Source organism: Alexandromys fortis, unplaced genomic scaffold (genome assembly GCF_014885135.2).
Source record: "Alexandromys fortis isolate MF-2015 unplaced genomic scaffold, M_Fortis_MF-2015_v1.1 scaffold_62, whole genome shotgun sequence".
Classification (NCBI taxonomy): Eukaryota; Metazoa; Chordata; class Mammalia; order Rodentia; family Cricetidae; genus Alexandromys; species Alexandromys fortis.
This window is the reverse complement of record NW_026067942.1, coordinates 1,043,590-1,066,693: the sequence shown is the minus strand read 5'-3', so window position 1 is coordinate 1,066,693 and position 23,104 is coordinate 1,043,590. Positions and strand designations below refer to the sequence as shown.

Below are 23,104 nucleotides of genomic sequence, written 5' to 3'. Positions count from 1 at the left end.
ACCACACACAAATTGTAATAAAACTTTTTTGGTTTTTGGGGGACAGGGCCTTTCTATATAGCACTGCATGTCCTGGAACTCACTTCTTAGACTAAGCTGGCCTTGAACTCACAGAGATCCGTCTCCCTCTGCCTTGAAGTACTGGGATTAAAGGTAATTATCACCACACATATAATAAACTTTTTAGAAAAGCACTCTACTGGTGTGTGTGTGTGTGTGTGTGTGTGTGTGTGTGTGTGTGTGCATGTGAATGGTCATGACTGTAGAATTCAGATGTCAAAGTCAGATACCTTCAGTCATTCTTTTCTTAATTTTTTTTTTGAGACAAAATTGCTCACTGAACCTGAAGCTCACCAGTTCAGCCTAGCTGAATCAGCAATGAACTCCAGCAATCAGCCTACCTCTGTCCCAGAACACTGAGGTTACAGGCATGTTCTGCCATGCCTGGATTTTACGTGAATGCTGGGGACCCAACTTCAGGACACCCTGTTTGCATGGCAGACATTTTGCCAACTGAGCCATTTCTCTAGGTGCAACCACTGTGTGTTTTTTAACATACACTGAGAAGGGTTTCCCACGTCTCCAGCTCACGTTTCCTCGGCTTACATTAGTCACGCCATCCTAACGAGATCCTTGGGGAATGGAGATGTGGTCTTCCTGCATGCCCAGGCCGAGAGCAGAACAGATAGCGAATAGTTGTGAGCCCACTGCCTTGTCTCCCACAATATGCCTAATGTCATGCACATGGCCAGATTCTGAGAAAAACAGTCTGGTGGCAAAGAAGTGTCCAAAACAGTGTAGCGATCCTAGCCAGATCTGAAAACTCACACAGAAAGGTCAGGCAGTGTCTGGGTTTCTTAGACTTTTTCTTCCATTCAAGCAAATTTGTCAGATTATCTGTGGTGGCCTTGAATTTGACTGTAAACTTTTTTTTTCTGCAAATGTAACTAGAAAACTGTTTCAGTTCTTCTCAAACAAACCTCATGCTGAACTGCCGCACAGCATTGTCTCTCCATTTCCTGGTTGGGGGACTTATGAGGTCTCCATACTTCCTGGTTGGGGGCGGGGGGAGGGGGGGATGTACGGGAAGCCTCTATACTTCCTGGGACAGGAAAATATACAGGAAGGTAGTAGAGGAAAGGAATAAGCATAATGGCATATATGCATGAAAATGAAATAATGAATTCGACCCATTATTGTAGTGACTGACTTTTAAAAAAATAACTGCAGTAAGAATAAGCATTCTGGTTATCATATCGTGGCATGACCCACCTCACAGCCCAGGGATTGCGCCATCACAACTCAGCTCCTGTCATTCGGTTACTCATCCAGAGTTCGGAATGTGCTTTCTTCAGATGGACAAGGATTTTCTAAGCTGAGGAGCACTTGTATTGTCCTGGTTCAGAAGGTCCATAGGACTGAGAGGTTTGCCATGAGGCTCTCCACAAAACAGCTCTGCACTGAATAAAGGGTGAGCAGGGTATAGGAGACAGAGGTGCTGCGGAACCACCAGGATGAAGCAAGCGGGCAGCTGCAGGGGAAGAGATCTGGGCCCCTTTGCACTAAGAAGGAAGAGAATTCTCAAGAACGTACATCTTCTGATGCAACAGGACATCGCACTCCTTACTTCATCTCCCTTGACCCCTGTTTTCTTACCCATAACACAAGCAGCAAGGCCGTCAAGAGAATTAAACAGAAGCCTCCGGAACACTCGGTTCAGACTCAGAACTGTCAGGAGCAGTTAAATGCATAGCATGGTTGGTGAAACACAAACATGAGAATTTGTGGAACATGATCTGTGGGAGTAGCTGAGGAAACTGAAGAACAGCGTCCAAGAACAAAGGCGGGAGGGGAGACTAAGATGAAGAAAAAAGGATGTAGATACTACAGTGAGATAACAGCGATGCTTTGCCTAGCATCCAGACAGAGAGGAAAGGGGGAAGTCTGAACCAGGCTGTCCTGCAGGAGGGCTTTGGTTACCTGGCTGAACTCTCACTGCTCCACAGTCCTGAAAGGAGCCCTCCAGAACCTCTGGCTATGGCTTCCCCACATGCAAGAGTATCAGATACGACATAGCAGCCATACAGCCCACATACTCTGTGCTCAGAGTCCCCTGAGAATGGGAGAAGGGATGGTCCTAACAGAGGAAGGCATAAAAGAAAGTGGGATTCAAAATAAATAAATAAATTCAATGTATGTTACTAGAAACGACAGTCACTTGAAGTCTAGACAGTCAGTCAATCAACTGCATTCAGGTAGCATCAGTAAATATAAATTAATATATAAATATGATTAGTATACATTACTAAGTAATAGCACTATAGGAAGCCACTGGTGTTTACTTACTTATTAGGATTATTTGTTGGCCCCTCAGATTAGCAAGTGACTAATTTTCCCTAAGAGAAAAGTAGATATTTCAACCCTTGCCATTTTCTTATTACCAAATTTATTTCAAAGGTTATGAACTAATCTTTGGCACTCGGAACCTGAGAAAAGGAAGTTAGAAGACATTGCTCAGGAGACATCATCCCTGAGGAAGAAGCTCAGGACCACCACAGGCAAAGTCACTCAAACAAGTATTTAACTCTGTCCATTTAGAACCCCAAGTTCCTAGTGTATGTGCTACCCTTTGGTGATGTATGAATTCACCCTCAGCTGTTAAAAACCAACACAGTGAGTGTTCAGCCGTAACAGGACATTTGGACCTCCCCCAGAAGGCCCAGGGAACACCAGGGAAGAGGATGCAGAAAGACTGTAAGTGCCAGAAGACAGGAAGAAGGGCTGTTGGGTACTGTCTCTGAGCATCGCATAACCCATGCAGACCTGGCCTCATGGTGGCTAGTCTGTGGCTGCCTACAGTGGGCCTGCACAGGACTGGGCCTGTGGATGCTCAATTATGGGTCAGGTCTATCCCTTTCTGCTGAACTATTGGCTACTGATGGATTCTGGGTAGAGGGAAGACATTGTCTTCAGTTGTGTATCCACTAAGAACCCACCAGTCTCCAGCACGCAATTCTAAAACGACAGACAGACAGATGACCCAGGTCAAATTAAGTGGGGCTCAAAAGCAAAGAAAAAACCATACTCACACATAAACAAAACAAAACCCAGCTATGAACCTGGGAGAGTTATGACTAAGGGGTTAATAATCAAAATGCACATTACATAAAACTTTCAAATAACAAGCAAGAAATGGGTTGTTGGCTTTTTATTTTCTGGTTTTGTTTTTTGTTGTTGTTGTTTATTTTGTTTTGTTTTTTGAGTTTTTCAAGACAGGATTTCTCTGTGTAACAGCCCTAGTTGTCCTGGAACTAACTCTTGTAGACCAGGCTGCCCTCAAACTCATAGAGATCTGCCTCCCTCTGCCTCCCAAGTGCTGGGATTAAAAATGTGCACCACCACTGCTCAGTTGACTTGCTGTTTTTGTTTTTTTTTTTTTTAAGCACAGGTCATTACAACAACCAACTAGTGATGTCCTTTGAAAAAAGAGGGCAAAGAGTGAAGGCCTGGGACTCTAGCTGAGGTTCATTTGGACTATAGTGTCCTCAGAGCCTGGATACAGAAGAAGCTACATAATACAGACTCCAGAGAAGGGCATTAGCCCCTAGTGAGGATAAAACATAAGATGATCCACGGGAAAGGACCAGAAGCAAGCTCTCTAGCTAATCCTGTGTGACCTGAGCATACAGGAAGATGAATGCATGCAGCCTGTGAAATTGCCTTCATATTCCATAGCTAGCACGGGTTTGTGCTGCGTGGAAGAGAGATGTCCCCACAGGTAGGTTTAAGAACACCCTATTGGGAAGGTCAACGTATTTATACAGTCACCTCAGAATGCCTTGAGTCTCAACCTCTGCGTTCCTAGAACCTTCCCGGGGGCTGCAAACCTTAGTTATCTTTCTCAGAGTGTTTTCAGGCTAGTGAACATTTTGGTGAGTCCAGGTCCTTTTTCATTCTTTCCACGAGTCTGATTAAGCCCATCTGGCTCTGATTAATTGACAATTAACCTGCCAAGCACTGTCTTGGAAGAACTGCATGAAGGTCCAAGCATCTCTTAGCTATTATCTCGCTAAAACTCAATCACAGAAGAAAAGGCAAAGCCAGACAAGTGTTCAATGGAAGAGGGTGTAACAGGGGCCGGGAGTGTCAAGAGGCTCCACGGAGGAAAGGGAATGTGGGCTGGACTGGAAAGAAGCCCATTTCTTCCTTCTTAGCCTCCCCTATGTTTAACAATGTCTTACACATGATAAATGTGTAGTCAGTAGGTGCTGATTGAGAAGGGGAGCAGTAAGGACTAATATACTTCTCAATAAATCACCATCAGCAATGTCCTTGAGATTTCGGTTAGGGGAAGCATTTGTTAAATATCATTCCAAGGTTGCCGGGCCCCTTGTGTCTCAAGAAACAAGTATGCCTTCCTCGGCGTCTCGTAAGCAGCTGAGGAGGAAGGAAGCAGGGAGCACTGAACTTCCCAGCCACTGCCCAATCAAAGGGAAGGAGAAGTCCTCTGTGCATCTGGCAGGGCACTAAGAATAACCCCAAAGCATCTGTGGTTTTGTGAGGTTCAGCAGGCTCACTGGTGGTTGGTATTCCGTTCTCCTCTATTTCTGGTATCTAGTCTCTGTGCGATGCCTCAAATGCGAAGAGAAGGGAGAGAAAGAGCAGGCGCCAGGATAAACACGAGTCCAGAGGGTGTTTAGTGGCTGCGTGCCCACTTGCTCATTTTTAAAAAAAAAATCAAATTCTTTGCTATTTCACTAGCATTTGGTTCTGTGAAGAGTGAGGGAGGCATATCCTCTGAAGTCTCTATGGTTTCCTATCTCCTTTCCTTAAGGCTGACTCTCTCTATCTCTCCCTCCTTGCCTCCTTCACTCACTCACTCACTCCCTCCCTGACAAGGTCTCATCACCTCCCAAGTGTTGAGATTACTAGATTACAGGCATGTATCGCTACTTCCATTTCATGCAGTGCTGGGCATCAACCCAGGGCTCCCTGCCTGCCACACCAGCATGCTACCAACTGGGCTACAGTCTCCACCCAGATCATCAGTGACTCCGGTTGAAAATACCCTGCAGAGCTTCTGCTACCATCTGTCGATGACTTCTCTGCCTGGTACCCTTCCCTGTGCTTTGGCATTGCCCATACTGACGATTCCTCTCTTACCCTACGAGACTCCTTATTGTCTGCATTAGAAGAGCACACTGGTGGCCATTATTTCGAAACCCGTAACTCTCGGGACTACACCTTCTGCAGATTATACCCCTGGGAGCCAAATGGTTTCTGGACAGGTCATCCTGAAAGTCCTATGGCATCTATCCAACTCAAAAATGTGAACGTTCATCCCACACTGATCCCTTTTCCTGTTTATAGGGAGTGTTAAGCTTGTCCACCTGGCATAGGCCTCGCCTTTGCTTTCCACTGCCAATTCATCCAGTGCATCAGCAAATCCTGCTGGGTCCAACAGTTCAGTGTCTCTCAAGGTCATCTGTGTCTCTCCGTATTGAATGCCACCACCCTCATTCAGGCTTTCTCCAAACATTACTTTCATTATTGCAGGGCCCTGACCAGACTTAGGCATGTGTCCACTCCCATTCCTCTGCAACCCTCTTACTGGAGACAAGGTAGTCTTTACAGAATCCGGAAAATTCAGGAGGTTTGAGAGTCAGCACGGTGGTAGACTGCTTGCCTACCTAGAACAGGGCCCTTATTTTGATCCCCAGCTCTGGAAAAAGTAGGGGAGGGGGGACAAAATTATGAACATTCAGGAGTAATTTCAATTTATCCCTGGGTCAGAATTTGTGAAATCCTCTAAAACTTAGATATGATCATGATACACACACACACACACACACACACACACACACACACACACACACACACACCACAGCATAAGCCTCTTTCCTCTTTCCATGCCCTCTGAGGAGAAATATTAAATCCTTGGCAAAGCCCTGAAGGCCCTCCATGGTTGACTCCTGCACTGTTTTCTCTTTCCTTTGCATTTAAAGTTCGTGTTTTTTTTTTAACTTTCAGGACCCCCAGTATGCTGTGCTTACTCCACTCACAAGGCATTTCTACACATCCTTTTTTATCATCCAAGTTAGTTCTCCTCACACTGTACACGTCTGCTCAAACCTCCCTCCCTCAGAGCTAAAACTGGATTAGTTTCTCCTTAATACACAAGCCAGACCACGCTGCTTCCATAGCTCAGACCACTTAGAACTGCATATCTATCAGAGATTACTTGATCAATAAGCCGTCTATCAAAATTAAATATCCTCAAGCAGGAATATATTTTACTTAGCCAATATTTCCAAAGCCTAGTGCAATGTCTATACATTATTGAAAATGTGTATACAATTGATGAATTCTCCATTCCTCCTCCAAGCATGCTTGTTCCTCCCTACTTCCTTAGCATCCGTCCTGTCCCTTTTTATCTATTCCTACCTCTGCCCCACCGGCTGTTCAGCATAACTGGTTGCAGAAGTCCCCCAAGGTCTCCATGCTTCTAATCTCACAATACCCTCATCCAAACTTTGTTTTAAGAATCAGAAGCTCTCTAAAATAAAATTACCAATACAGCATTGACTGTCCCTAAAAATGGTGGTGACTCAGACTCATAGCTATGTGCCAGCGTCTCCCTTTGGTCTCTCCTCTTCCCGAGTGCAAGCATTTCTCAAGTCATGACACATACTTAAAGATTAAGACATTCACACAGCTTGCTGGAATATATGGACAGAGGCATCAGAGTTAGAAGCTAAGGGATCTGTTAACTTAATAGGCTGACAGTCCTTGTCGCTTGTCACCCAGTTGGACAAGACCTAGCTTCTGCGATGTCTGTTCAATAGTTAAGCCTTGACGAAGGCTGACTTTCTCTGGGAAATCTTCTCTGTCACTTTGGGGGCCCTAGTATTGCCTGGATGGCTTTTAAATAACACAGATGCTTAGTTTATGCTTAGTCTCTGTTCCCCGTTGGAACAGAGATAGTAACTTACCCATCTGTTCTTTGCCGGATCTTTATAACACGGCAGTGGTACCCAGCCATGTGAACGCTGAACAGAAAGGGGACTAGACAGATTTCAGAGAGAGAGAGTCCACGTACCCTGCATAATTGTTGGATAAATCTCCCTCAATCATCACTTTTATATTTGTAGATTGATTTGGAAGAACAAAAGCCATCCCATTATTTCTCCCAAGCCCTTCTACCTACAGGTAAGCTTTTGCACTACACTGGAACTACACAAAGTGAGGTTTCGGATGATAAACATCCTCAAGTGAAAACTCTGGCTACCTTGTGAAACTGAGTCCACTGTGTCCAACAGGCTAATATGCTTTTGGCCACCAGAACATTTTCTGCTATCTGATGTTTCCAGACTCAGCTGTTTCTCATAAGCCAGAGGAGAAAGATTCCAGAAGGTGAAGATGTTACAAATGCATTGAAAATTGTCAACATTTTTGTTTCAAGTCGTGATTGAAATGGGTAGAGCTTCATATTTTTCAGCTGCCGGGAATGCTCTTGATGTGGTTTAAAAAAAAAAAGAAAAAGAAAAGGCAAAAGGGAAAGCCAAGGCTGCCAGAATGAAATTTTGATTTCTCAGATGAACTTGGCAGCAAAATGAGCACAGGCCAAAGTCCACGATGACCTGAAAATGTTCCTGGGTTCACTGGTCATTCACTGGTCACTGGGAGGCCAATGAACATCACAGAGCTGGTGACCAGTGGCATGGTCAATTCACTGCAACACTTGCCATCTGAGAAGGGACAGCCGCCAGCAAAGTCCAACATCAGCAACTGCCTGCCCTCTGCCTTCTCGTGACTGTCACTTGTTGCCACTAACCTAGCAGACAAAAGTGGTTTCTTGGCAGTTGTTCTTCTCCTTTGTGGATAAATAGCCCAGTGCCCTTCCGTTGTGAAATGTGGGTGATGTCATGATGTGATGATGTCATGATTAATCTCTCAAGGCTGAGGAATAAAAGAGAAATAAGACACACCCTGTGAATCCACACATTTTAGAACTGAGCCTCCGCTGGAACCAAGCCTCTTCTGATAGGAGCACTGAGAGAGCAACCATTTCCAATCCTCAGATCTAAGCAAGGAGGCAAAGGCAGATTCCAAGATGTAGTTGGTGACCTTACAGTGTGCCACTTTATGTAAACGGAGGTGCCTTAGAGTTCCCTTTCCTGCAGAGTGTCAGATAAGGACCACTGACGAGAGAAAGGGTCCTAAATTCTGCAAGGCATGAGAAACACTCTGAAGGGCATTCAAAGGTGGAAGGCAGGTTGACATTTTCCAAGGGCCATCACCTATCCACTGGCTCAGCTCACAGATGAGAGACTTTCCAGCAGGCACAGATCCGGTCCTCATCAGAGAGCTCCCTTGGGCTCCCTAGAGGACCCAGCCAGTCTGTCCTTGGGGGGTCCAGTTTAACCACATGGATCCAATTGGTTTTGTCTTTTCCAGTCTACTACGCCTGGCTTTCCCTCCCAACAGCTAACACTGCAGACCAACCGGACTCCAGAACTCAGCAGCTGTCCCAGCACAGCCTCACACCGAATTCCTTACCAGGCCTCTAGTAGGGTAAGGTAGCCTACTAAGCCCCCTACTAAGCCCTTCATGGCTTTGCTTCTCTGAGCAAAGGCAATTTATGTGGGGAATTTCTTCCTCTCTTGCTTTCCCGCTTAACTTTCCCTGAGAGGAAAGTCACGTGACTCAAGAGTACATGGTCATAGTGACGTGCCCACTCCAAACGCTGGAACTGATGACTGTACCCATGTCAGACAGTCACTGAAACTTCAGCCTGGGATTCCATTGCATCAGACCAAGGGAGACAGTTCTTTGTTTCCTCTAACAGCAAGAAGGACCAGAGAGAGGGGTACCTGGTCACCCTAGGAATTTCTACAGTTTCTGAATCTCTGAATCCCACGTAACCAGAGTTGAAAGTTCTTGAATGTTTTCTCTTTATGGCCCCTTTTCACTCAAGAAATGTTTAAGTAACCTTAGGTTCTCAGAATTATGAAGTCATACCTTTCGCTGATTTTAAAAACATTATAAATTTAATTTAAAACTTTTTTTTTTTTGAGATAGAGTTTCTATATAAGCCCGGCCATCCTGGAACTCATTCTGTAGACCAGGCTGGCCTCAAACTCACAGAGATCCACCTGCCTCTGCCTCCCAAGTGCTGGGATTAAAGACATGCACCACCACCACCTGATTTTAAAACAATTTTTATGTGTATGTAATTCTACTCCTGATCAAAGACAAAAGCATCTCTAAAGAGATTAATGTGGCTATTTTTCACAAAGATTTAAATCCGGGCTGAATATTTGCTACCACAGGATATAAAGGATCTTTGACACTTTTCAAAGTTTCTATCAACTTTGATTTTATAATCAACTATAAAATGCCACTTGGCATGAGTACACATATAAACCCACGGGACGACACCTAGGGCTGTTTCCAAGACTGTCGGATACAAGGTCTCAAGCCTCGCCCCACGCCGAACTTCGCTGAGTGGTTTCTTTTATGTAAAACTTGAGTTAACAACTCAAAGAGCAATTTTAAACCCAAGTATTCCAACACAGTGCAATCAAGATATACTAATTTAATGCTTACATGCTGAGGAATGACAAGAGGAAAATATTAAAAGCCTGTGTTTCCCATAATTAAACCATTATGTTTTCATAAGAGTGGAAAACTTTACACGAGCAGGAAAAGCAGAGCAATTCATAACAGACAATAGTCCTGAACCAGAGCCAAGTGGGGTCAGGCAGCACTCAGTGGGACTACTGGTGTGATGCCCCGTATGCTGCGAAAAGCGTGTGCCGTGTATGCAGAAGGAGGCTTCATGGGAGTCACAGATGCCACAGGGACAGCACTGCCAGAGATACTTCCGGTTCATAACCTGCCTGATTTTAAATGCACTTTTGGTTGTTCCGCATTCCAAAGTTTCCTGTTGCTACCAGATATTTTGTGACTCCCCAGATACGTGGTTACCTGACCCAACGGAGGGTCTGTGATGGCTAATCTTGGTTGTCAACTCGACACAACAGAGAAGAAGAGAACTCACTTGAGAAATTGTCTCCATCATATTGGCCTGTGTTCATGCCCTGGGCATTGTCTTGATTGCGGTTTGACGTAAAAGGGCCCGGCACTCTGTGGGCAGTGCCATCCCTGGCAGGTAAGCCTGGGCTATATCCAAAAGCCAGCTGTGTAAGTAAGTATATCTAAAAGCTAGCCAGTCAGTAAGTAGGATTCTGCTTCAGATTCCCTGAGTGACAGATTGCAACCTCCCTTTGGTCAATGTATTACAACAGCAACAGAAAAGAAACTAGAACAGATTCATGACCCACAGTTTAAGAAACTGGAGGTTTGAGGTTTCGGGAGGTACCTGGGTTTGCTTCATTCCTACTCAGCAGAGAGAAATTACAGAGTTCAAGCCAAGCTCTCCTTATAGGGTAGTTACACTTACCAGGCAACTATTTCTTAAAAATATTATGTATTAATCTTAAAAAAATTACCTCCAAACAAGATACACATTTTCATCTTGATGAAAAATTGACTTAAATCCACTTTTTTTTCTTTTTCATTGTCTTTATTGAGCTATGCACTCTTGTCTGCTCCCCTCTCTTACTCCCCTCTCCCCTTCTACCCTCTCCTGTGACCTCCCCCCTTGCTTTCAATTTACTCAGGAGATCTTGATTTCCCTATTAAACCCACTCTTTGCTGTATAGCATTGCCTAATATTTTAACCCCGCTGGTGTTTCCTGCTCAAGGTTTCTTGTGTGAATTTCAAGTGTCATATTTGCGAAACAGAATCACCAAGAGGCAGCATTTTGAATGTTCCTCTGTACCATTAGCAAGTCACAAAATGTCAAACATCTAGAGTGTGTGGCAATGTTCAGGATACCACTCTGGATCTGTGTCACAGGCAAATGCTTGCAGTGCCTCTGTGTGTGTGTGTGTGTGTGTGTGTGTGTATGTGTGTGTATGTGTGTGTGCATGTTTATGTAGATGCAGATGGATAACAACAGAGAACAACCTCGGGTGTCATTTCTCAGTCACTGTCCACCTTGTTTTGTGAGGCAGGCAGAATCTCTGCCTGGCCTGGAACCTGCCAAGTAGATGAGGCTGGCGGGCCAGCATACCCTAGGACCCGCCTGCCTCTGCTTCCACAGAGCTGAGATTACAGGCACACCACTATGCCAGGCCTTTTGTTAATATGGGTTCTGGGGGCCAAAGTTGCAAGGAAGCACTACCAAGTGAGCTCTCTCTCCCTCTTTTTATTTTATTTTATGGTTTTTCGAGACAGGGTTTCTCTTTAGCTTTGGAGCCTGTCATGGAACTCACTCTGCAGATCAGGCTGGCCTCAAACTCACAGAGATCTGCCTCTGCCTCCCGAGGGCTGGGATTAAAGGCATGTGCCACCTCCGCCTGGCTTCCCCACAGTTTCTTAAGGCACTTTTAAGCTATTGATCATAGAGTAAATTATTTTAAATGTGTACTTGTTTTTACTTTAGAATATAATAATGTCATGAAAAGTTCTGGCAATATTATCAATAATAACCATAATATGTGAAGAGTAGCTTTGACTCTCAGTTTCACTAAATTAATTTTGCAAAACAAAAACGTACCCCCAAAAGCTAAAGCAGCAGGTGTCATATCGGGTAAGTACCTGTGATACAAAATTTTCCAATCTGAAATGTGCCAAACTCTAAAACTCAAGTACTAGCATGACATCCCAAGTGGAAAGTTCCACACCTAACCTGTGTGAGAGGCCACAGCCAAAACACAGGCTCCTAAAGAATACAGACATCACCTCCATCCTGCGTGTATGCCAAACACATAAGGTGTTTAGACTTAGGCCAGGATGCCAGGAAATCTCATGGTAGATTGGAAAATATGCCAAAATCTGGGAAAACAAAAATCTACATCTAAACCACTTCTTTGTCCCAAGCCAACCTATATTTAGAGCAAATAGAATATATACTATGTAAATTTTATGCCTATAACTATATACAAATGTATTAAATCTTTGTATACACACAGGAATATGTTAGACTGAAGTTAACTGTACATTACAGCAAAGAAAAGGACTTTTTAATACTTCTAAAGCTTCATTCTTAATTAATTGAGAAAAATCACATTTTTACTTATTAAACTTTGCTATGGTTTAGATGTTACTTCGGTGTGTCTGCTCAAGAAGTTATGTGGTTGCTCCTCAAAGTAACGGCATCAGGCAATGATGTACACCCTAAGGTACCAGTCCAGTGGGGATTCTCAGGTGCGGAGAGTATGCCCTTTGGTAGTTACTGAAGCACTGCTCACGCGTCCCCTGTGGCCCTGGTTAGTTCTCCTTAGAGAACTGATGCAAATTCCTGAATCTGGCCCCACCCAATCTCTGTGGCTTCACACCAAGAACCCTGTTTCTCTCTACCCCAAGTATTCAACTGTGGCCACCCTCCAGGAGGTAACGACAGAGGAGAAACAGGGAGGACTACCCAAATCTGTATTATTGTGTTTGAACCTCTTTTCTCCTAAGGCTAGTCCACCTCAGGTACTTCATTACAGTAAAAGTGATTGCTAGTACAGCCTCTCCCACAAATAATGTCACATTTAGATATAATTGTCACTCTCAAAGACTATTACCCTTTTTTTTGTAGCATTAGCTTTTAAAGTACTAAAAACATATCGATATATTTACAAGTTTTTCCACCAGATAAATTAAAAATTATAGTGGAAATCATCTTGTGATTAATTTACAGAATTATGCTGGCTTCAGCTTCATTATTTTGATCTTATATTGTGAGCACACACTTTTAAAGGTATGAGAAAAAATCTTTTAAAATTACAGTACTCACGAGGGAAGAAAGTGTTCGATCAAGAAATAAACCAGCTGAAAGACAGGACCATGAGGGGCTCCGCCAAGCTCACGTGTTTGCCAGATCTGTCCCCAGTGCTCTTCACCCTGATTTATGCTGAAGGGAAAAAAAATGACATATTGATTGATTGAAAAGCCAGATGTGATCTTTAATTATGTGATCCCACAAAGTACCCTGTGGACTTCCAAATTGACAGCCACTGGTTAGAAAATGTCATAATGTTGAATCACTTTCTAAACGATTCTATCATAACTGAGCTTTGCTTGTCAAGGTCACCCTTGGAGAGAAACGTAGATGCCCCACGGTCTTCCTAGGAGCCACAGCATAGAAACATTGACAAGCACACCGCTTTTATCCAAGGCAAAACGTGCTTCCTCTGAAAGCCTCTGGCTGAGTGTGGACTGCATTTCTCTGCTTGGAAAAATCCTTGGCCAACTTTAGCTTCTCAATGCTTGCTTGTCCCTTTGCAGTTCTGAGAATCAACCCAGGACCTTAACACTTTCTGAATGACAGCTGTCTGGAAGCAAGCAACAGTCTCCTTTGGTGACATTGCTTTCGAGATCTGAGCCCACAGCTCTGAAACCAGATCCCAGGGCCTTCGAGAAGATGCTAAACTCTTAAGAAAATGGGTCATGCCAACAGTAGGTAGGCAAGGAAGAAAACAGCAAAATGCTACCCTTCGTTTGAACGAGCAGATAAAACAGTCTTTGAATGCTCTTAATTGGCCTTTTTTAGTTGCATATCTAGATTATATTTCTTTATCAGATCAAAAAGATCAAAGAAACGCCTTCAGGCTCTTTTCTTATCATTGATGTTTCAAAAACAGTGAAAACACCTTTGCCAAGTTGCCACGGATCCAGTAACGCTTGGAGGGGAAACTTACAGTACTGCTTTACTCTGTCAACAAACATCCCAAAAGCCCACCCTTGCTCTTTCTTCCTGCGTTGGATTTCCCAATACACTCCTGCTGATCCTCGCCGGTCGCATTTTGCTGATGGCCTGGAACTTTCGTAGATGTATACAGAAACTCCAAGCTGAGTTCTGCCCATATTGTCACAGGCATCACCACTAGCACTGGCAAAAGAAAAAGTTTCTTTCTCGCAGCTGTAAGTTCCTATCTGTTAAAAAAAAAGAAAAGAAGAGGCAGGGCCCTTGATGAGAGTCCTGTCTGCCCCTTAGACATGCTGGCATGGCCCCAAGATATTGATATGGCAAGAGGGATCAGCCCAGCTCTGCAGTATCTGCCTAGTCAACCAAGCGTTTGCAGGAGGAGAGCCTCAAACAATGAAAGGTCTCCCACATAGAGGGCAGCTATGGCCTTGGCCTTGCAGGGCAAGTAACGAAACAGCCCATTCAACAGTAGTATGTTACCCTCCTCCTGAGAAGGTAATGTGCACTGCACACCCCAAGCCATCTGAGCTCCAGCCAGGAACTATGAGGGTGTGAAAGATTTTTGTCTCAGACCAAGAAATCCTTTTTCTTTCTTTTTCCGTCTCTTAAAGTTTCAACTGTGTTAAATATATTCGCTAAGGGCTTTTCATACATGGATATGCTGTAACTTGAGCCGCTCCCTCCCCTGAGTCTCCCTTGATCCTTGTGCTCACTTTTACTTTCATGTCCTAAACATACATCTTTTATTTATATGAAATCTAAAAACAAGAGATGAAAGAAAACATGGTATTTATCTTTCTAAAATCGGCTTCGTTTACGCAATTGTTCAGCCAGTTGGATGCATTTTCCCACAGATGACAAGAGTCCCTCCTTCAGAACGAAAAGGAAATGCTCTGTAGATATGTAACGCATTCTCTTTACCCGTCCTTTTTTGTTGGATGCCTCGGTTGGTTCCCTAACATACCTGCAGAACAGGGATGCGCAAGCGTCTCTCTGATGTGTTGATTTTGAGTCCTTTGGGGAAACGCTCCCCAGTGGAACCGTGAGATCAAGTTTCTGTTCTCCATCTTTCAAGAAGCCTCCATATGATAGTCATGGTGGCTGGACTAACTGACCTTCCCACCAGGGGTGTAGATGGCTCCCTCTATAAACTAACCTCTCTGTTCTTTGCCAGTGTAGTTGCTTTTTTCAAAGTTCACTTGCTCTGTTTCAGAAAAAGTGTCTATGAGGAAGGACAACAGAAGGTGTTGGCATGGGGAGAGGACAAGAAACTGCACTTGCTGGTCTGCCTTCTGCTCATGAGAGTAGGCAGACAGAGAGGTTTGAGGAAGGTGCAGCTTACGAAAACTCCAGGCCTCCTTCTGCTCTGGAGAATTTGGCTTTAGAAAGTTAAGGTTCCCTTATTGACCCAGAATTAGCCCAATTCTGAAACAGTAGCCTTCACAAAGCGTGATGCAGCTACTTCACAAACAGGCAAAGAGCCAAACATTACTGTTTCAGGGGTCTTACGAGGCAAGGTCAAATGCAAACATCTTCTATATTGAATTAGGTAAGCTTGCAATTAAATGAATCTATTGAAAATGTTTAAAGATAACAGACAAGAAAAATTCTTTAGGTTCATTTTCCAGGCAGCTAAGGTCTTGAGGTCCAGCTGTCCACCCTGTGTGTATAACTGTGACGGCAGAAGACAGCACATTACTGTACATCTCTCCTTAGCAGAGACACCACGCCTGGGACCTAAATCTGTGACAACTGGAGGATTTACACCATGCAAACCAGGGAGAGCCAAAAGTCTGAGTCTGATTAATTTGCTTTATCTAGGCTTTTAAGAGGGATGGTGACCCTTAATAATGAAGATTGCAAAAAGATAATGTTGGTAAAAATAACACAGCTTAAAAAAAAATAGTGTAGCCAACGTGTGGCCAAGTTTTCTAAAAAGCACAAGATTTGAACTTTTTTCCATTATTTGAAAATTATTTGATTGCAACAAAGGTGCGACTCTGCAACAAAAGAAAGACATTCTACACACAGAGAACTAAAGCAGAAAATATCTCTGTCCAAAGGTAGGCCACCACCTGTCTACCCCACTCAAGGCCCTGGGCTCAGGCCACAAAAACTGAGGCTCGTACAATAAAAACACATATATACCAATATAAATAAACATTTTACACCACATACATCTAAGTACACAAATTATCAACCATTTCTGTATTTTCTTGAAAAGTCTTATTTCAATTTTAAGGCCATATATGAAATTGTATATATAAATATGTATTTATATGCATACATTCTTTTTGGTGAACTATTCAAAGTTAATTATAGACTTCATATCACCCTGCTGACTGTTGCATGTATATCCTAAAGTAGTTTCATAGAGTACTTAATATAGCCGCCGTGCTCAGAGAACTTACCATTTCTAAAGAGTGTTGCATAGCCCATTTCAAATTCCTCTATTATCCCCAATCATATCCTTCATGGATTTTACTATTACCGGTAATGACAATGGTGGTGCTAGATTAACCCAAAATTCAATCAAGGATTGGCTACATCTTCTTAAGTATCACCCTTGAACTCTGTCAACTCCATGAGTGACCTCCGGTCAGGATCACTATTGACGTCAATGTTACTCCACACCAAGGCCCTTATTCACTTGCTTGGCTGTAGGAAGCATTTCGACTTGGCTGAACACTGCCTTCTCTACTCTCCTTTCTTATTTTCAGGACACCATAAGTGCCTCCCTCCTCTAAGCCAGCCAGTCGGTCCTTATCACCCCCAGTCTCTGCACGGCGCTGTCCTTGACTCTGTCCCTCCACACTCCATTAATAATCTCGGGCAGTCTCCTGGGTTTGCAAGGCGCTGATGGCTCCCACTTCTATATCACTGGCCAATCATTCTCACTCAGACTTCAAACTCACAGATCCAATTATTTTCTGAACATGGGATTTCAATGAGAAATTGAGAAAGGGAAAAACATGGAGACCTTTTTTCCCAAATTTCAATGGGAAGACCTGAACTTCTTACTTTTCATCTCTATTTGTCTTTGTACTGATTCAAGGGGAGAAAACCAGCTTCTCGGGAGCAGGTGATGGCTCCGGGCATCAAGCCTGAAACCCACATAGTAGAAAGAAGGGAACCAACTCCTACAATCTGTTCTCTGACCTTCGCATTCTTGCCTTCGCTTGCTCTCCCGCTTTCTCTCTCTCTCTCTCTCTTTCACACACACACACACAGAGATACAGAGAGACAGAGAGAGAGACAGAGAAATCGGTGTAAAAATTAAAAAGAAAGCTCAATCTTGATCAATAAATTCAATATATATGTAATATGATTTCAATTAGAATCAATGGGTGAGGTTATTTTGAAATTATATATAACTAGTAAAGTTCATATATAAAAAATGAACACCAAAATGACATGAAAATGGAGGTACAGTCTTCCTAGACCACGTTCTCAACTTAAAATCCTAGAAACATTGGGTTCTTGGGCCCTTTTACAGTCAACCCATGTACCCTTCACACCAGTGCCCAGAAGAAACCATGTTAGCCTCTAGGTCACACTTTTGTTCCTCTGGGAACATATGTTGGGACAAAATAAACCTGTTATTCAAACATGTCAGAGAGTCTGTATCCTCTAGAGAACACCTGTCCAGTGTTGGTTACATCTGTGGGTCCTGTGTTTCAGTTCCTGAATACCTCCAGAGTCCAACAGCTGCAGACATTCCCATTCTGGAACATTCTGAGTTGCCACTTCCCACTACTCTGCATGCTAGCCCAGCAGAGCATAGAGAGGTTATACAATAAGTGACCTTCCCAAAGCACCTCTAAACCTCTGGTCAGGGGTATCAGGAAATAACTGAATAATTCACGATCACAATACCGCTACTCCTACCATGACCTAAAGAAAAAATCACTTGAAGCTTTCTACTTATTTTCACTGATCTCTTTTTCATTTTTTCCCAGTTCATGGGCCATTCCCCCGTGTTTCACCTACAGCTCTGTTCCATGTTAAGCAATGATGAGTAAGCCAGATGCTGGGAAGCTTCAGGATGTCATGTAGTGTCCTGGAGCCTGCTGCCTTCCTTCTTCCCAATCCACTCAAGACAGAAGGGGTGGGAGCCTGGGTATCACTGAGGCACCGTGGTAGGTATGCAGCCCACCAAGAATGAGCTTGTTTCCTGTGTTGGAAGAGAGAGGATTTGAAGAGCTCAGTTTCTCAGACGATAGCATTTCATTGTGAGCAGCAAGTCTCTAAGATGACTGATTTTCCTGGAGCAGGATGGTGGCCAAACAAAGAGCTCCACAAACACAGAAGGAACCAACTCATGTGAAAAAGACAAAGGGGTCAGAGGTCAAGAGAGCTGTGCCTGGGCTCCATAGGCTTCCAAAAGGAGGAACTGAGTCACGGCACTAAGTCAAAGAAGAAATGGGCAAATGGCTTCTTTAGTCAGCCTAGATTCTAGCACATCTTAGAACGCACTGGATATGGATGTAGATAGGAATCAGTCTGTCCAGGCCTGAGGTAACTCAGCCATGTAACACCCATACTGCATTTGCACAGGGCACGAGCTTAGTTTCCAGCACCCATGCTAGGTGGAAGCTCACAACAATCTGTAACTTGACTCCAGGGATCGATCCAATGCCTTCTGACCTCCATGGGCACCTGTGGGTCCAGTGGCCAAAGAGGTCTCTTCGGACATAGACACCATCCATCTAACTCCACCCCACTTTGATAAAGGTTATGTCTGATCCCCTAAGATGTTTTGTGTATTCAGATGTTTTTTATCATATCATTGCTCTTGCCATCCTCTTGTGAGGTTGCACTTATTTCACAGATGATAAAGGTGAATCACTTGTCCCCAGTCACAGAGCTTAGGGGAGTTTAATCCAGTACTAAATCAGAAGTTCACCTAGCTCTAAAAGCCATGCTGTTGACTCCTCGCCTCACATCTGGAAGGATGTGTCGGATTTGCAGAAAAATCACATAACAACTGAATGTTTCTCCTCATCCCTCAGGCAGAACTTAAGGGGCCTTCCTCCATTTGGGGAGCCTGCTTATCTACCTCTCCTCCCTCAGGTGTCACATCTGGGTTCTGAGGTTCATAGCCTTATCCTGATTGTACTAAAAATGAGGGGGAATGTTAAAGATGAGACTGAAGACGGAGCTGGAACTGGAACCTAGGATTCTAGCAATTTCCTTCCTCCGTTCCATCTACTCTAGCTATTGTAGACAGGTATTAGGCAGAGAAAAAAATAAATAATTCATATTAAAATGACCTACCCACTACAGACAAGCATGATAATGTTATTGCTGGTATTATTATTATTATTATTTAATAATCTGAGTTGTTAGGCATTAGGCTGAAAAAGACTGAACAGCTTAGCTAAAACAGCCTTGCAAAGAAAAAAAAGCTGGGTCTTCTAATTTTATTTCTGTTCCTGAGATTTTAAAAACGTGACGAAAGTCAACTTGGGGCAAAGGGCATTTGTTAACAGCTCACAATGGTAGATAATAGTCCATCAGAATGGCAGACGCTTGAGGCAGCTGCTCACACCACAATCAAGAGCAGAGAGACATGACTACTCAGTGCTCAGCTTCCTGAAATCTTACATAGTCCATGGTCCCAAACCAGACAATGGGACCTCTCACTTCTGGCTGGGTGTCCACACATCAGTCAGGGCAGCTAAGACAATCCCCCACAGACAGGCCCATCAGCCAACTTGATCTAAATAGTCCATCACTGAAACTCATTGACAATGAAAATTGAACATCACAGGTCTTTCCCTCTAGTTCTAAGCTTGGTCCAGTCTCCTTTCTACTTCCAGTTATGGCTAGATAATCATCAATTTACTGATGTCTCTCCTTGCTGAGAAATAAAAAGTGATATTCTCCAGCTGCCATTTTTTACAGATTAAATAAACTCACACAGTAAAAAAAATATCCTTTTCCTTTCTTCTGCCCAGCATTTCCACTGGAATATTATGCCCTGGTCTCCATGTCTATAAGGACTTACTGCGTCTTTTCCAACCATGAAAGCAGCATTTGGAAAGTTCACATCCATTCTCAGTGGCTACTTAGGAGACATGGGTTACAATAAGCTTTGCCTAACTAACATTACAGTATACAAGCCTCTTTCAGGCAATGCTGTGGTGACCATCACAGATTCATAGGAGACAGCCCCTTCACACCATCAGCCTTCAACACACATCCTGCCCATTCCTTTCCCAATGAAGGACGCAGGCCACTTAGCATCCTGGAACTTTAGCACACCCTGCCATCTTCAGAGTCAACCCAAGCTGTCATGATGCTTCCAGGAATTGTACAGTCCATCAATCAAGGCTTTCGGAACTGATAAAAAGAGTTCTCAGGAACGGTCATTTTCTTTCCCATGGGAGCATGTCATTCAATGGATATCGAGCGGATGCCAGACTTAATCAGGATGCTTCCAACTCCACAGCTGATAAGAGGTGTCTGCAGAATAAAATTCTGTTCTTTCTTCTCTTGGGCACAAACAGCTCATACCGCTCCAGCCAGAAGGAGCTAACATGAGCCTCCGCGGCTTGCTTGCAGGTCACCTAAGCTGTTTCTCCACCATTTCCAATGCCTTAATAGCCCACTTAACCATTCTTCATATCATGGGGAAGGCCTTTGTGGGCATCTGTCTTCCCCCAAAATGCTATGTCAAGGCTTTATATTATTACCTGAGGTAATGAAGTCATATCTGCTCACAGTAGCCTATCCTCCTACCGATGTATCCCACGTTCTCTGCTCAGGATGAGGCAACTATCACCAACTCCAGGCAGTCAGCAGCCATTTCTACTGCCTTTTTCCTGTGGGAGAAAAAAAAACCTACATGAAAAATCCATTTCTCTTTCCTCACTTTTTCACATCCCTTAAATCTTGGTTTGTTTGAGAATGAGCTTTGTCCAGTATCCCTGCTTCTATAGACATCTCTTCCCATGAGCTGACCAAGGGCCCCATTTATTTCATTTCACACATTTCCAACATCAAGTCCAATGTCAGAGATCCAAAATTATTCAAATATATTAATGTTTAATTCGCTAATAATATATCTGACCCTGGGGCTTTATTCTTTTATTTTATTGTGACCAATAAAGTGAAATCTGAAAAACAACTATGTCCTTTAGGTCATGAGTTCATAGTATTGGCATTATCTGAACTTATTAATTCCCCAAGTGCCTGCATCTCATGAGTAGTGGACACAATCGTGGTTCTGGAAAAAAAATGTCATCAGGCAGTGAAAAGCCACTTTAAGTGTTCTAGAGTCCTTGATAAGGTTCCTCCAACTTCTGCTCTGAGACTGGCTGTGGACAAACCCTACTAGGACCCAGGAAAGCCCCCTGTGTTCTCTCCTTTAGCCTAACATAGATGCCCTGAGTCACTGGCTCATGGGAAATCTTTTCCTCCATCAAAATGTGCTGACCACAGCCTGTCTTTTGGCATTGGTGCCTCTCTGTGCTCGACAACCCCTCTTTCCAATAATGACGTTTACTCGTTCCCACTGGTGTCACATGAAGATGATCAATCGTCCCCAGGCTCACTGGGCTATGAAAACTCAGCTTGGCATGGAGAACTCCCCGCTCTTCCAGTTCCCAGTCACAAGCCTCTTTGGCTGCCAAGCCTAACCCTCTGTCCTTTTCTTTATTCATCACTCCCTTCCCATTCTCTCTTCTCTGTGACCCTTTGCAGAGGTTCAGAGTCAGAACCAAGGGAAAAGGATGAAAGAATCCATGCAAGCATTTTATAATCACTCAGAAGCTGACAACTTTGGTCTCTCACCATGTTCTAGAAGGAAATCTTGTCACTTAGTAAAGAGTATGAACTTTAAAGTAATAATAATAATAATAAAAGGGAAAAGAATTTGTAAGTAAAATAAAGCATTGAGATGAAAACATAACAATTTTGATTCTAACAGATCGATTTGCTAGAAATGCCTCAAATGTATAAAAAAAACAAGCTGGTAGTTTCATTTAAAAAAAGAGAGAAATGAAAAAGATTCAGGGAATAGAGATAATTCAAGGTGCCTTGAGTCATAGAAATTATAATGGTATCCTCGTTTCCTCCAGAATACTTGTTAATTCATATGAAAGAGACTTCTAAAGGCTGTTTAGAGAAAGGATGCTGTTTTACTGGTATAATCTTAGACTATACAGAAGAGGACTTCGGGAGACAGTAGAGACAGTTTAGGAAAACACCCAGTTTCAGATCCATCAGAGAGGTACAAAAGTGTAGTACATGGAGATAAAGGTGGTACTTTTACCTCTGATCCATCTCATGTTGGAGAATGTGGCTTACACATGCAGACACAACGAACCATTTATGGTGGAGTCCCTGAAGTGGCATGTAAGTTTGAAAAAAACATAGCCCTCCACGTGTGGGAGCTTACCCTGTAAAACCTGCAGCATGAAGAGCAGGGAATAATGTGTTTCTAAGTGACCAGATCTCCTCTATAGCCTCTACGTACATGCACAGATACACACATGCACAGACACACACACACACACACACACACACACACACACACACACGCAGTGAAGGAGTGGCTGCTTCCTCATCTCGTTCACAAATTTCACTTCCATATCACAAATTTTTTCATCTCAAATTTATGCTTCAGTGTGTTATTTCAAAATGTAGATTTAAGACTACTCATTGAAATCCTTCAAAAGAAAAATACACATCAAAGTCAGGGTAGAATAGTTCCTATGTATACGGGTCTATCACCATTCACCCCATCTGTGCTGACTGCTTCCTTGGGAACAATTTTGTCTTTGGCACTGAAGATAAGTTCAAGAGAGGAAGTCAATACCTGCTGCATGCCTACAAAGTTCAGGGCACTGAGCTACACAGAGCATACATCATTTTGTTCCACCCACTCAATTCTGAGAGAAAAGTACTAGTGTCCCCTCCTTTCCTTTTCACAAGAGAAGAAACTAAGGCTTGGCAGGGCTGTCAGAGGAAGAGAGAGGTTTATCATCGGTTTTAAGGCAGGATAAACACAAATGAAATAATTGTAAGGATGCAGCAATACTGATTGTCCTTACTGGGTGCAAAGTGTGTGGGAGAAAAGTCAGTTCCATAATATGCAAAATGAGGACGCGATGTGAGAGTAAACAGCCACCCAGTCACAAGCAGAGCGGAAGCACTGGGATTACCGTGGAGAATGTGTGCTTAGAGCTGGACATGGGTGTGGGCCACCAACAGTCAGGACGCTCCAAAGATAAGAGAGGAAGTCAAAAGCCTCTGAACCAGTCAAGAGGACTAAACAGCTTTGATAAATAGCGGAAGGCTCTCTAAAGTGCGGGACTGCATTTAGGGCAGGG

At 43.5% G+C, this 23,104-nt stretch overlaps 1 long non-coding RNA gene across 3 annotated transcripts in view; it reads right to left on the bottom strand.

The window, feature by feature from the left end:
- Nucleotides 1-21,196, bottom strand: part of LOC126505368 (uncharacterized) — a 190,455-nt gene extending 169,259 nt beyond the window's left edge. For all 3 annotated transcript variants that reach the window (XR_007592879.1, XR_007592880.1, XR_007592878.1), the window contains exons 1-3: nt 20,465-21,196; nt 17,757-17,940; nt 12,855-12,971 (exon numbers count right to left, since the gene is read on the bottom strand). This is a non-coding gene — a long non-coding RNA (uncharacterized lncRNA). The remainder of the gene's footprint in view (nt 1-12,854; nt 12,972-17,756; nt 17,941-20,464) is intronic.
- Nucleotides 21,197-23,104: the final 1,908 nt, after the last annotated feature.